Source organism: Lutra lutra, chromosome 11 (assembly GCF_902655055.1).
Source record: "Lutra lutra chromosome 11, mLutLut1.2, whole genome shotgun sequence".
Classification (NCBI taxonomy): Eukaryota; Metazoa; Chordata; class Mammalia; order Carnivora; family Mustelidae; genus Lutra; species Lutra lutra.
Genome location: NC_062288.1, coordinates 105,451,650 through 105,466,739, shown reverse-complemented (window position 1 = coordinate 105,466,739; position 15,090 = coordinate 105,451,650). Strand labels below are relative to the sequence as shown.

The 15,090-nt window shown below is 50.0% G+C and overlaps 1 protein-coding gene across 1 annotated transcript in view; it reads right to left on the bottom strand.

The window, feature by feature from the left end:
* DPP6 (dipeptidyl peptidase like 6) overlaps positions 1 to 15,090 on the bottom strand; it is a 650,194-nt gene that overhangs the window by 279,058 nt on the left and 356,046 nt on the right.

The following is a 15,090-nucleotide window of genomic DNA, read 5'->3' as shown; positions in this document are numbered from 1 at the left end:
GAACTCTTCAGCTTACTCTATGAGTCCAGTACTACCTTGATCCAAAAAACAAAGATATCACAAGGAAACTACAGACCAATACCTCTTATGAATATAGAGGCAAAAATCCTCAACAAAGTATCAGGAAACCAAATCCAGCAATATAAAGAGAATTAAACACCAAGACAAAGGGGAATTTATCCCCAAAATACACAGTTGGTTCAACATAGAAAATCAATGTAATACACCACATTAGTAGAACAAAGGACAAAAGTTCATGATCATTTCAACTGGTGCAGAAGTAGCATTGGAAACAAAACCCTTCATCTTTATATGATAAAAACACTGAACATACTTGGATCCAAAGGGAACTTCCTCAACCTCATAGAGGGGAACTATGAAAAACCTACAGTTCCCATCATAAGCAATGGTGTATGACTGGTAGCTTTCTCCATGAGATAAGGAAGAGCCAGAGAGGTTCGCTCTCACTACGGCTATTCAGCATTATCCTGGAGGTACAGGTCAGGGCAATTAGCTGAGAAAAAGGAATAAAAAGCAGCCAGATGGGAAAGGAATTTCTCGTTGTAGAAGATATGAATACACTAAAAATCATTGATTTATCTCCTTGAAAATGTACTAAGACAAACATAGTTGTACACCAGTGTTCCCATCAGCATTATTCACGAAAGTTAAAGGTAGAAACAACCCATGTGTCCATCAACAGGGAATGGATAAACAAAAATGTGGTCTACACACACAATGGCTTATTATTCAGCTAGAGTGTCCCAGATAGAGACATCAATAAGAACTCACATTTAGCTTTATAAAGACACAGGTGGAGCTAAATAATAGGTAGGTAAGTAGAGAGAGAGAGGGAGAGAAAGAGGGAGAGGCAGACAGATAGGTAGGTGGTAGACACAGAGATATGTGCAGGTACACAGGTTGGTACACACATCTATTTCCTTGCTTGGTCAGCTGTGAAGGTCTAGAAGCCATGATATCCCAATGCTAATGAGATCTGGTTTCTAATACTATTATCTAATAGAAGGAGCCAGGGCTCCTTGGAGAAATGGCTAATTCTAGGGCTGGGGAAGGGAAAATATAAGATAAGCCTGTAGCATCTTGTAGCATCAAAAAATAAGATGATGGGGCGCCTGGTGGCTCAGTGGGTTAAGCCTCTGCCTTCGGCTCAGGTCATGATCTCAGGGTCCTGGGATCGAGCCCCGAGTCGGGCTCTCTGCTCAGCTGGGAGCCTGCTTCCCCCTCTCTCCCTCTCTACCTGCCTCTCTGCCTACTTGTGATCTATGTCAAATAAATAAATAAAATCTAAAAAAAAAAAAAGTAAGATGGTGATGAAACAAAGATGGATGAGGGAGGAGGACAAGAAAAAGGCAGGAAAGAGAAGGAAGGGAAGGAGGGAGAAAAGCAAAAAGATGCAGGAAAAACCCACGATGATGAGGGCACATCAAACGGTAGGGGAGTCAGCTGCAGGGGCACGCAGTGGACGAAGCTGGAAGTATTCAAGAAAGAAAGAAAAAAAAGGCAGTATTGGATTGTGATACAAACTATAAAATAAATATCTATGAGTTGATATTAATGTCAATAAAAGATGCAGTAAAGAAATAAATGGTGGGAAATAAACAAATCTCCCCCGCAGAGAATTCTGAATGATTTATACAGATTTTTCTGCTCTCAATAAGGGGGCTATATGACCTTCCAGTCCTTAACTGTGGGCTGTGCATAGTAACTTCCTGCAGAAAGCACAGTACGGAAAGATGGGGGGGAAAGAGAGACTCCGCAGAGAAAGCCAGCGAGCACCACATCAACCAGGGGGATCCAGGCTGACATCAGCAATGGTAAGTCACCTTGACCACACGTGCCCTTCATGCGATGTGATGAGAAGGTCACTTCACTCCTTCCCCAAACCCTGTGAGCCTAGGCTCACGATGAAAAACACAACAGAGATTGCAATTTAAGAATGATCTATCAGACACCGGACCACATTCTCAAAACACCTGCCTCTGAGCCCTGTCAAGGTCATGAAAAACAAGAAATGTCTGAGAAATGACCATGGTCAGAGGAGCGCAAGCAGGAAGAATTCTTGAATGTAATGTGCCAACCTGATGGGACTGGGAAGCAGGCAAGGACATCAGGTAACCACTAAGGGCACCTGAATTAAGTACGGATTGTAATTAATAATGACGTATCAGTATGAGTGGATTAATTGTGACAGATGTACCATCCTAAATGAAGATGATAACAGGTAACTCTGAGTTAGAAGTCTCACATCACACGTCCACGTTCAGACTTTTCCGATGCTTGGATCCAGAATGGAGTGAAAAGGATATGTTCCTGATCAGTAAGAAAGAGTCCTCTGGTTCTAATTCTTCTTCTTCTTTTTATTTAGATTTATTTATTTATTTATTTGAGCGGGGAGGGAAGGACAGAGGAAGAAGAAAGTTAAGCAGACACTGCGCTGAGCACAGAGCCCTAAGGAGGGCTTGACCTTATGACCCTGAGATCATGACCTGAGCTGAAACCAAGAGTCAGACGCTTAACTGACCACACCGCCCAGGAGCCCCGGGCTCTGGTTCTAATTCTGCAATGACGAAATGGGATAGTTTCTCTCCATTCAACTCACCAAGTACTTCTAGCCATCGGTTTCCCAATGGAAATTCTCTTTCAATGCAGTAACTCTGACCGCACGTCCCATGTCCCAGGCAATGTGTGGCTGAGGAGGTCACACCGTGAGACACAAGTTTCAAACACCCATCTAATTTTAATAGGGTTCCCCAGCAAAAAATAAATAAATAAAATAAATTTTAAAATATTTTTAAAAATTTTGATAGTGTCTATTTTCCATTCACTGCTTTACCTTCTTAACCACAATCTGCATCCATTTTTAAAAGAAAAAACTTGGATATTTTCAATGGAAAAAGAATATTTTTCGAGGTAGTATTTAATTTTAATTTTCATTCTCAGAAGGATGGTATTAACCGAGTTTGGGGTTGTAATGATGTGCTGGACAAGAGAAGGAGGAGGAGACAAGTGTGGTATCTCCTACGAATTAGGTCTCATATGGGAATCTTCTGACTCATCTATTTCCGCACGAGTCTCTCTTCCAAATCGCACCTAACTACATTAAAAAGGAGTAACTGTTGAGGTTCCTGGCTTTGGCAGGCAGCTGTGCTCCCGGTGGACGGTCCCACGTCACAGCTCTAATGCTATTGTCCGTGACAGGCAGCTCGATGGACACTCAAGGTGCCGTTCCATCTTAACAGAGCGAATAGGTCAGTGATCCAGAAATCAAAGACCCTCTCACGCCACACCGTGTCCGTCTTTGAGCTTATTTGCTACATATATGTGACCGTACCCACCTGCAAAAGGACCGTCAGTCTCTGCATGCTGGCCTTAAGATCAGGGCTCCGGCTCGCCTAAAAACAGCTGTCACTCGTCCCCGTAGCCACTGGAGGGCACTGTTTCCTAAAATGCTCTAAGCTCCACGGAGGCTTTTAAAAATTAATGAAAAGTAATAGTACTTTGTGGGCCGGTGGAAGACGTTTCTCTGAGTCCATCCGTGTTGGTAAGCACAGATAATTCAGAAAAATGAATGTTTTCTTGTTCATATTATTAATCCCTAACTCAGGAGCGCTGGGTTTTAATTTCAGTCCCTGGGGACTGATGTACCCAAGTCAGCGAGTCTTGGAATCTGCAACCTGTCTCCTTACCAACAAATTAGACGTCTGTGCAACTTCCTTAGTATGTCTTGGGTGTATTTTCACAGACTATAGGATTCTGATCTTCGGTGTCGTGGCTATTGCTCTCACAGTTTGCTCGAAATGCTCCTTTACTGGGAAGTCACTGCTGCTGGGTTTGACCAAATGCTCTCAGTGGGGATCTAGCGGTCAAATCGGGTCCCAAAGCAGGAGCCGTACTCCCGAACCACGTTTACCACGGCCCAGGCTGTGTGTCTTCAGACCAGGGGTCTCCTGTTGCCTCAGACAGTGCCTGGGAAAAGCAGGGTTCTAGATCCAGTTTGGAAATGAAGAGGCTGACGCGTGGAAGGGTCAGGCCTGGAACCTCATCTGGTGATGTCAATGTGTGCACTTGTTCCAGAACATTCTAGGCCGTTTCCTCCTCCATCCCCCCGCCTCGCCTGCAGAAGATGCTCAGGGACTGTGTGTTGAGTAAGTAAACAAACCCAAGGACAAACCCAAGAGGATGAGCGCAACGGTCTGCTTGGTCAAGAGAGGCCAACGCCACCGTGAGAGGCTGTACCCCCAGGACATGTACCATCCGCCACTGATTCTGTCTCCCATTAGAGAAGAATCAGAGGAAGCAGGAGTAAACAATTCTCCGAGGATCCAGAATCAAACATGAGCAGAATAATCCTACTGACCAGACAGAGGCCTTGAAAGACAAGTTCACTTTTTTTCCTCCCCCACTAGGAGCATTAAAGCCTGAAGGACTCTCAAACTTTCTGAGACACTAATGAAATGTCAGCAAGCCCGGGGCCCTGGCTCCGCACGCTGTCCTTTTTCTTCCCCTGCTGCAGAGCTGTAGTCCTCAAACCCAGTTTCGATCAGCGGCTCCCACACTCAGCCACCCCGCGCACCCCAAACGCTCGCAGGCTAAAAGTCAAACTCCTGAGCGCACGACTCGAGGCTTCCACCATCAGGGCACAACCTGCAACGACGGGTCAAGCTGGCCACCTGCCCTTTCTCCACCCGGTGCCACACGGAGTCACAGAGGACAGAAGGGACACTGGGGCCATGGGGACAGAGCCATCTCCCCCCACTCTAGCTCTTCCTGTGATCTGGAACGTTCTTCTCTCACCCGTCAGGTAAGCCCCAGCCCCCAGTGTGGAAACATCCCTCGATTTCCCTTAGCCCGACGTGCCCCCTCCGGAGAGCCTTCCCCACTGCCCCTCGTCACCTCTCGCTGTCTTTGTGGGGGGCCTGGAGGCTCCGTGGGGGGCGGGGACGCTCACACCAGCCCACGCCGAGCCAAGCACGCGCACCCCACGGAAGGTCCTCCGTGAGTTGTGTTCATGTCAGGACGATGGCTTTTTACAAGGTAGTTTGGCTCATTTAAATACATTTGAGTTTATTTTTAGCTTTTGGAAAACTAAAAATACAACTTTCAGAATGAATTTCACAGCTATCCCTGGGGGAATGTGATTAAAGTTCTGTGACATGTTCCCAGAAAAGGGACCTACAGCAATGTCATGCGGACAGACTGGACTGGGCATTACTTTCTGCTTGCTTTTTATAAAAAAAAAAATTGTTTTCAATATTCCAGACATTTCAAACTTAGAGATCCAAAAGTCTCAGGATGCTATAGGTGTGTCGTTTTCATCACTGGAAGAAAAATCCCCCCAAAGCTCTGGCCGCTGGGGGGGTGCTGGGGGGAGGGAAGCAGCATCTCGGAGCCCCATCCGGCTGCCACCCGAGCATGGAAACGGGGGGAGGAGCGGACACACGAATCCGCCCCTGCTCCTAAGCCTGATTGCACAGCGTGGGGCGGGGGGCGTAGAGTGAGCATTCCCAGAGTGACAAGCCTGTCAGCGTCTCAGGAAAATACTGGAAAGGCAGACGGGATGCAGCTCGGGGCCCTCACCTGGGACCTGGGAGAAGGAAGCAGACATCGCGTACACAAGGGGTGCCCTGGGGAGGCTCTCGCATCTAGCCATGCGGGTCTAAGAGCTTCGGGTCCCGCCGAGCACCTGCTTTCCAGGCAGCCCAGGATCTTGGCGGCGGCAGGGCGCGTGCCCGCGAGCCTCGTGGGACCAGCCCCGACGGAAGGCGGGGGCGCTGGGTCTCTCGTGAGGTTCCCGGCGGACACGGGTTCAGCCGGGGCTGTGACAGCCTATCATGGGAATCAGGCGTGTGACCCCGCTGGGAGAGGGCTCCGGAGGCTGGCACCCACTTTCCGCCGGGTCTCATCCTGGGGGCCTTTCCCTGGGATGCTTTTGCTTCCATCCTTCGGGGTGAGAAGTCGCAGCTCTCACTCGGCGCTGAGGCCCCGGAGTCTTGGGGCCCCCAGGCACACGTGCCCAGACCTTTGCAGCTGCAGTGATACAGTGTGTGTGTTTCCTCCCCGCAGCTGGCCAGGAGGGAGGTTACATCTGAAACAAGGCCTGTCTGCGGCCTGTGAGCTGCGGAAGCTACGGCACCTCGGGCTTCGTCGTCCTGTTCCCCATCTCACACGGGACCGAAGTTTTATTAAGAGTAAAAATAAATGAAAGGTTGAAGTGTTCTAAAGGACCGATGGAACGTTTTAGAAATAAATCGCAACCCAGTAAGATGAAAAGTGAATGGAGACGTCTTGAGTGATGGGAGATCCCACAGCGCTCCTCACGCGCTCCGGCTGCCCCTGCTGCAAACACGCAGACCAGCTCACAGACGCCCTGCGGGCCCGAAAGGCAGGGAGATGGTGCTCTAGCCAGTGGGTCTGACACCACGAGGGCTCACCCTGTGTCCAGGGGACGCACTGTCTGCGAGACCGCTGAGGCACGTCGTTGGGCCCCTCCTCTAGGCGCCCATGGAGGGCACCGCCAGCTGCCCTCCCAGGGTCCAATCTGCCTCCTCTTCTTCACCCTCAGAACCCCCCGTCGTCCAGGGACTCATCACGTCCAGGTGCAAATCCTTCCCTTCCTCACTGTGCCTCCCTCCCTTCCGCGCAAGACCGCAAGGCCGTCTCACGGCCACGTCCAGGGCGGGAGGCTACGGGGCCTGCGGCAAAGCAGTCACTTTGCATCAAGCAGAACTACCTGCTTTTCCTTCTCGAAGTCTCTGAAGATAAAAGCCACACGTTGCAGGTGGCTGAGCAGGGAGCCGGAACAGTCCTTCTCCACTGCGGGTGACCGTGGGCCCGAGGGGACGGTAGGCAGTGTCTGGAGACGTTTCTGGTTTTCACAACGTGGGCCATGGGTTGCTGCTGGCATCTGGCGGGTGGAGGTCAGGGATGAAGTCATGGGGCGACCCCCCTATACAGAGTTGTCAGGTCCAGAAGAAGCCTGGATTCCTGAGGACAGTTTGGGGCCAAGGACACTAGCCACGAATTGTCCAACTCTGGGGTCTTATACGTGAGGAAAATTAATTTCCTTGTTGGTTCAGCCACTCACTCGGGTGTCTGTTACCTGCAGCTGAAATCCGTCCGGGGGTTCACCTGCTTTCATTTCCTTGGGTTCCAGCTCCTCCTGACCTTAGAGTTTCAGAAGGTTCTGCTTGATCAGTAGCAACCAGGAGTCTCCGCGAGGTGGCACGTGATTCGGACACTTCCTGGACGTGCCCAGAGCAGACATTTGCCTCGGATGCTACTCCCTTGCGTGCCTGTCTCACACCTATCCCTGACCACGGCTCGTCCCAGAATGTATCTCATCCCCTTATTACCGCGGGAGGACACAGGGTGCTCTCCATCACCCTGCCGAGCAGGAAGACCTCTCCTGACCTTGCGGAGAAGGCTGCTGGTTTCCGCCATAACGAGGACGGGCGAGTCCAGCAGTCAGGGATGACCGAAGGGGAAAACGAGCGTGCATATTCCTAATCCTAGCAGATTAACACTGCTCTCACTTTATTTTACTGTCTTCCAGATTCTCCTCTCTACATAGATACAGGAAATGCAGATTGTTTTCAAGAAAAATGGGCCTACTGGGACGCCTGGTGGGCTCAGGAGGTTGAGCCTCTGACTTGGTTTCGGCTCAGGTCATGACCTCGGGGTGGTGAGAAGGAGCCCCATGTCGGGCTCTGTGCTCAGTGTGGAGTCTGCTTGAGATTCCCTCTCTCCCTCTGCCCCTCCCCCTCTGCTCCTCTCCTCACTCATGTGCGTGCTCTCTATAGAATAAATAAATAAATGAAATCTTCTAAAAAAGGAAAAATGGGCATATTATGTTATTTTCAAAATTTGTCACTCAACACAGAACCTTCTGTGGGTGATCATCTCATGTAGAGTCTATTTCCATTCTCCCCCTCTCTCTGTCTCAGCTCCGGGCTTAGAAAGGTTCTCGGGGGGCGCCTGGGTGGCTCAGTCAGTTAAGCCTCTGCGTTCGGCTCAGGTCATGTTCTCAGGGTCCTGGGATCGAGTTCCGCATCGGGCTCCCTGCTCAGAGGGGAGCCTGCTTCTCCCTCTGCCCTTCCTCCACTCGTGCTCTCTCTCTCTCTCTCTCAAATAAATAAAATCTTTAAAAAAAGGCCTCTCGCTACAGTTCAGATCGGGAGGCACCCCCACTAGACAGGCTACCCTCGAGGTTTTTGTTTTCATATCCCTGATAGGAGAGGCTGGACTCCAGGCTCACAGAGGCCCTCGCCCTCCCGGGCTTTGTGCTCAGCAGAAGACCATCACCCGAGCCACAGCAGAGGCTTCTGAGGGAGCACGTCCATCTTCACGTCTCACCTCCAGGGCCTACAACAGAGCTCGGGCTGCAGTCGGTCGGCCCCACACGAGCCTAAGGGAGTGAAGGGGCAAACGAATGCGTGAGCTAGAATGACTTCTCTGAGGACGTGTGTTTCCTTCCTAACTCTCTAAAGGTGGTACAGGCTGAACGACGGAAACACGGCCCGAGTTCCCAGGCGATAGCCACAGAGGGTTGACGTACACCGGCCACATGAAGAAAACTGGACGTCAGGTGTACGTGTCTGGATTCTGAGGTGACCTTGAGGAAGGCTTCCGGCCCGTTCCCCGGTACGCACTTCTGAGTACCACAAGAGCCGACGTGGGGCCCCATCTGTTCAGTAGCTCTCCTGGATGGTAAGGACGGGTGGGAGCCTCCCTCACACGGCTTCCAGGAGGCAACACCCATGACCGCCTTGGGCTGAAGTGAGCTTGGCTCTCCTGCTGGGTCTCTCCGTTGTGCAAGTCATTCTCTGTGCTCAGGGGACACTGACTGCTGACAAGCGCCCTCTGGTAAAAATGCTGAAAATTAGGGGATAAACACCTGATACCTCGTAATGGGATCTTCTCATAGAGTAAAAACCTTAAATCCCTGGGCTCCCATATCCCACTTTGGGGTCAAGTTAATTGTATTAAGTGACTTCTTATAGTATTCATGTTCATAACATCTTCATTCTGCTTTTCAAAAATTAATTCATTCCTTCTGGACAGGAGATTTGCAGGCTCAGATTCTAAGAAAGGGATTATATTCAGTGCATGTGAGAGGTCCACTTACATTTGTATTTTTCCTGAAATAAATTAAGTTTCCCAGTGTTTGTTCCAAAGAGAAGGAAGTCTTAAAACACATAACGGGTATATCATTAAAAACTAAGAAATATAATGTCTGTCAAGTCTCCAAATCTTAAGAGAATCTTCCTTAGGAAAATTTAAGGCTCTGTCCAGTAAATTGTCTGCTACAAATATGTGGGCCAGGTTGGGCATTCCCTATCACTGAACCATGGTAAAGGAGGTACAGTCTCCTCCAGTGGGTGTTTAGTCCAGGCTCAGTAAGATGGTCCTGCGGAAGGCAGGTCCACTGCTCCCCTGCTCAATCCACTGTGGGCTCAGTGATTTTTTTTCCCCTCCTCCTTTCTGCAAGCAGGCACGTATACAGCCATCTGCGTACAGGAGTCGCCATCCCGGCTAGATTCTGAGCTTAGTCGAGGGAGCAGCTCTCATCACCCGAGAAACAGAACAGGGCAGGTCTCACCGCTGGGAGAGCACAGGTCCCTCTGCTCAGAGAAGGAGGCTGCAGAAAGGTCCCCAGGCTGAGCCCACTCACCCCGCAGCCTCATTCCCTACCAGTGTCTGAATGTCCCCCCCTTCGGCAGACTTTGGGGTCCTCTTCTGGCGATGCCACAGCTCTACCTGTAAGCTGCAGGTCCCACGCACACTCACTCCGCTCTGTGTCTCAGCCAAGTGCCCCCAACTGCTCACACCATTTAAACTCTCCCCCTGTCTCTAGTTGGCAAGTGTCTGAGGCAAGGACAGGGTCTTATTTTTCTTTACAGAGTTTTTTCAACTACTGATCAAATGAATGAGTAAATGAAGGATTGGGTGACATAAGCTGATTTGGAGGAGGCAGAATGGTAAGGAAAAACCTAGACTTGGGAATCCCGAGGCCTGATGAACAAACGGGTAAATCAGCCTCCGTGGGTTGCCTCTTTCCACATGAGTAACGTACGAATTCTCTCAGATGGCGCTCAGGTTCTTGGCTTCTCTCATTCTACGATTCCTTGGGGACGTCTAGCCTGGTGGAAAGGACCTATGAAACTGGGTGGGTTTTACCGACTGGGGACGTATCTTGCTTATATGTGAACAGGCTCATCGCTTGTGTCTATATGCGAGGCTTGTCAACCACATATGACCATGAGCAGCTCCAGATATAGGATTTCCTTTTGTTTTTTTTTTAAGTATTTTTATTTGTTTATTTTTGAGAGAGAGAGAAAGCACGAGCGCAGTGGGGGAGGGACAGAGAAGTGGCGGGCCCGATGTGGGACTTGATTGTGACCTGAGCTAAAGGCAGATACTTGACCTAATGAGCCACCCAGGCATCCAACGTGAGACTTTTCATTCTGAATGCTTTTAAAAAATAAAAATCATGACAGAGTTTAAGAAAAACCTAAAAACAGGGAAAGTTAGTGTAAATGGACTACTCTTGGCATTTTTACTTCTTAAAACTAGTAAGATTACAAATTAGTGGATCGTGTTTTCCTTACGTAAGATGGCTGTCATCATACTGTAACTATTTTAATCTCTCTAGGCACTCAGAAGATAAAGGACATCCACTTTAGAACAAAAGAAATCTTAGCATTTTAGTTCTTCTTCTACACCTTGAAACGAAACGATGGGCCATCACCCTGCAACCGTTTTGATCCAGTTAAATGCAAGTCCCCCGGGGCTTCACTGGGCGTCCACTCACAGGACCATGGAGAGCTCCAGGTCTATGTTCTCACATGACACCACAAGTACAGACTGAGAAGTGATGGCAACAATCTGTCCTCTCGTAAGTGACCCTTGCTCAACCTACAGTTCATTCACTAAAGTCACAATTGACTCCAAAGCACCCAGGGGTCTTGGAAACATCGCTGAAGTTGAGCCTTGAGAACACGAGGATGCCTCTCAGGCCTGGCTTCTGCAACATCCTCAGGGTCACTGACCTCCGTCCAAGGACTTCTCCAGAAGGACCCATACGGAACTGTGCTGACTTCCAGGCTGCTCCCACGAACCCTGGTGATGTAAGAAGCACCGTCTCTTAAAGGAATCTCAGGTTAGCCTTCAGACCATGGACACTGGGCCTTGATGAAGACGATGGATATGGAAACTTCATGGGTCTTTAAATGACTGGTGCAAGGCCATTGTTGGGTGACTCTTGAATGCGTCTCAGTCCCCAAGTGAAATTTTATGACTTATCTTCAGAAGAAAGCCTCGGAGGCAGAAGGGCGAGGGGAAATGAGAACAAGAGCTTCACGCCGCTTAAAAGACCACCCAATGGGAAGAGCTCACATCGTAAGTTTTGGAGAGAGACAAACCCACAGCCACTTCTCTTTTATGATACTAACCGTGACCCCCAGATGAAGCCTAATGCCCGTTTCCTCACATGGAAAATGGAAACACTACCGGCCACAAAGCATTTCCATGACCGCTCATGTAAAATTAACTCCAGGTCAGGTGTCTAGCCAAAAGAAGAGACAGGGGAGGGGAGGGTGGAGAAGAGGCTGAGGGTGGCAAACAGCAGGGTGGAGGCAAGGAGGAGGGGGGGGCCTCCTTTGGATGTCGCAGTCCACTGCGGATTTTTGTTCCTTTAAAACGCCCATGAAACCAACATGCACTGTGGGCGTGTGTCTTGCACTTGCTGTCATAGCATCTTCTGTTGCTACCTAACGTCTGCCTTGACTTGCACCAAATCCTTTTCTGGAACAAAATGGTGTGAATTCATGTATGTTGTTCTATGTACTCACTTAGCAAACACTTTCTGGCACTGTACTAGGTGTAGGAAACAGCCCTCCACGTAATCGAGCAAACAAAACTACACTGATGCTTTATAAGTTAACCCTGACAACCCGCCTTAAGCTCTGGATGTAAGCTACAAACACGGCTTGTATGTCCTTATGGCCCCACACCATAATCTAACCAACGAGAGTTCCAGGCACACACTTAATAACATTTATGAGGTAAAGCAAAGATGTTCTAAGGTCCTGCTTAACCCATTTACATTGTTTTCTGCCCTGCGGTCCGTGCAGAATGGACTCTTGTTTTGTGTGGTGATAGAATCCTTGAGCTACTGCAGTGGGAAAGAAAAACCTTCAAGAGATAAGTTCCTGCCCCAGAAGGAAAGTCCTGGAAAGACACATTAGCAGAGGGTGTGCTAAGGTCATGAGTAAGCAGGGAAAAGGAGCTTGCCGCATTCCGCCCTGGGGCCTCAGGTTACAGCCCCAGCTTCTGTCCAGGGTGTTCCCATGGAAACGTCCGGAAACTTAAAGCAGTCCCAGCTGGTGGCCGTAGTTTCGAACCTGAGCTCCCAAAGGAAAACTAGAGAATGAGGTCCCTTCCCAGCACGACTCACTCTCTTCTGTTCCTCATGCACACGTGCAAGTGGTTGGGAATGAGGTAAGACGAAGGGGTTCTTGTGTTTTTAAACTCTGCCCACTGTGCTGCTGGCTCAGAAAAGGGACGAGGCAGAGAGTCTGGGCCAGCATGACGCCGTAAGGCCAAGGAAGCCCACGGCGGAGTGAAGGAGAAGACAGGGCTGCCTGGGATCAAAGGCGGAGTGGAGACCTCTTTTTACCTGTCGCTATGTGGGTCTTTTCCCCGGGGAACAGAGGACATCTTCGAGGGCTGCGGGTGGGATCTGGACCATGGAGGAGTGAGGCTTCCAACAGCTTCAAGCAGAACGATGGGGACATGCTAACGGGGCCATTCTTTCTGACGCCCATGAGCAGGCAAATGAGCGTGCGGATTTTATTTGCAATCCGTTTAACTTTACTTATTTGGAGGTTGTAACCCACAATTAAGTTTTAAAAACCCAACAATTTGCCTTAAGGATGAACAATCAACCTTTTGAGACCTATTGAAAAGTGAGTAGTCACTGAGCAGGGAGCTGGCACAGAAAACATGCCAGGAGAGACTGACGTCATTGTCACATTCACCCCTCGGGCTTCAGCCAGAACGATGCGCGCTCAGCCCCGACTGTAGACACCGTCTCTGTCCTTCGCGACCCGTGTGCATTTTCACACACAGACGGCCCAGGGGTTTGCAGACAGAGGTGGGTTTCACCTTCGAGACAACTGAATGAGAGCAGATAGAGAACATGAATTCTGAGCATTCTTCATCTCTGCTTACCACACTATGCTGCCCAGCTGAGCACCACACGGCAGATGGGCGGGACGGCATGAATTTGCCCATTAGAACACCTGACCTAGAGCTTACCGACCCCCAGGTAGCTAGTGTGCGTTTAGTGTGAGTCTACCAGCAAAGCGTTCAATCGGACACAAACCCCAAATCTCATCCCAGTCCTTTTCATAAAGGTGCCCGCACATTCATCTTTCCAGGCTCACCTGCTTATATCCTCGGGGTTTGTCGTCTGCACCTCACACCTGAGACGGGGCTGAGACGCTAACAGCAAAAACAGGTCAATGACACGTGGGAGAAGCAGCCGAGCTCACGCTCCCAGTGGCTGCCCCACGGAGCCCCAGGAGGCTGCGTGGGTCTGCCAACAGACTCGTCCTCAGGGCCCTGGCATTTCTGCTGTGACCCCGGGGATGGCAGGCCTGTAGGACACCAGCAGCAAGGGGCAGGGACTGCGTGTTCCACATGGAGCCAGGCTGGTCCTCAGAGCATGCGAGAGGAGATGAAATGGCCCAGGGGACACTGCCTTGTCCTTCACTGACACTTCCAGACTTCCAGGGCCCATAAGGATTCAACCTCACAAGTGACTCCCATAGGACCCTTGCATTTAGTAAACGTAAACTTTCCACTGAACTTTGTGTAAGTTCTCAAAATCCCCAGAAGGTAATTTTGAAGAAGGTCAGACAGAACTCTTCAAGAAGCTGATTCTGCCACTCGTTAGGCAAATAACTTAACCTCTCTGATCCCACCCTTCTCTGGTAAAACTGGTATTCATAGGAAGGACTCAGCTTTTTAAACTTTCTGAGGTTTGCTCTATTTCCCCCTTCCTTTTGTTGGGGACGGAAGCCCCGTCTAAGCACTTGGCCAGGGAGAAGTTAAAAACCCAACTCTATTGTTGGTTCCTTGCTTGGCAAAGGGTAGAGGTCCCTCAGATGTGTCTTTACTTTGGAAACAGTTCTTCGGCCTCTTTGGTTGTTTTTGTGAAAGTCTAACTAGCCCCGTGGAAGGGAGCATGGAAGCGAGGACGGTGGGCATAGGGAGACCAGTCTGCAGAACGAAGTTGCAGGCACAGTCCTCGCCTGCCTTCTCTGGAGGGAGGAGCCTGGGTGGGGGCCCAAGTACACAGAGAAGACGGGCTGTGTAGGGGTCTTCGCAGTAGAGAGAAAGCCTGTGCCCAGCCACAAGCAGGAGAAGTGAGGCTGGCCCGTACATAAGGGATTTGGATCCGAAAGCCCAGAACATGCTTGGGGTCAAAAATCCCAGATTCCGACATGAATTTTCCCATGAACTTCCCCTAGTTCACTCCCTAAGACCTGAGATGAGATTCAAACGAAGACAAACTCATATCAACCATTGTAAGGCACCAGACATTAGAAAGCTCTGCCCCAGTACCCAGAACATTGTCCCTCTGAAAGATGCTGAGCTCGCAAAGAGAGCACAGGACGCCGGTTACGCGGCGTGCCCAAGCCCTGAAACCTTTCAGACGTGAGCAGGAGACGCACGCCAAGTTTGAAGGCAATGCTGATTGGCTTCCAATCCCTCTGCCCCAACTCCAGGCCAGTCAGCACCCGGGGGCCGTGGACGCGAACTCAGAGATCCTGTGACTGAAGCAAGAGCAGCAAAGCAAGGCCATGTGGCCTTGGGAAGCCTTCCTTGGCAAGAAACAAGGGGAAGCGGACCAGACATTCTCTGCCTCACTCTTACAGCTTCAGAAGCAGCTGGTGTGTTGCTCATTTCTGGGTCCATCTTCTGGGGCGCGCTGCACTTCTCTTCCCTCACCCTTCACAAGAGCCGCTGACCGCAGCGAGCAGCTTTTGTCTGTGCATCTGGGAG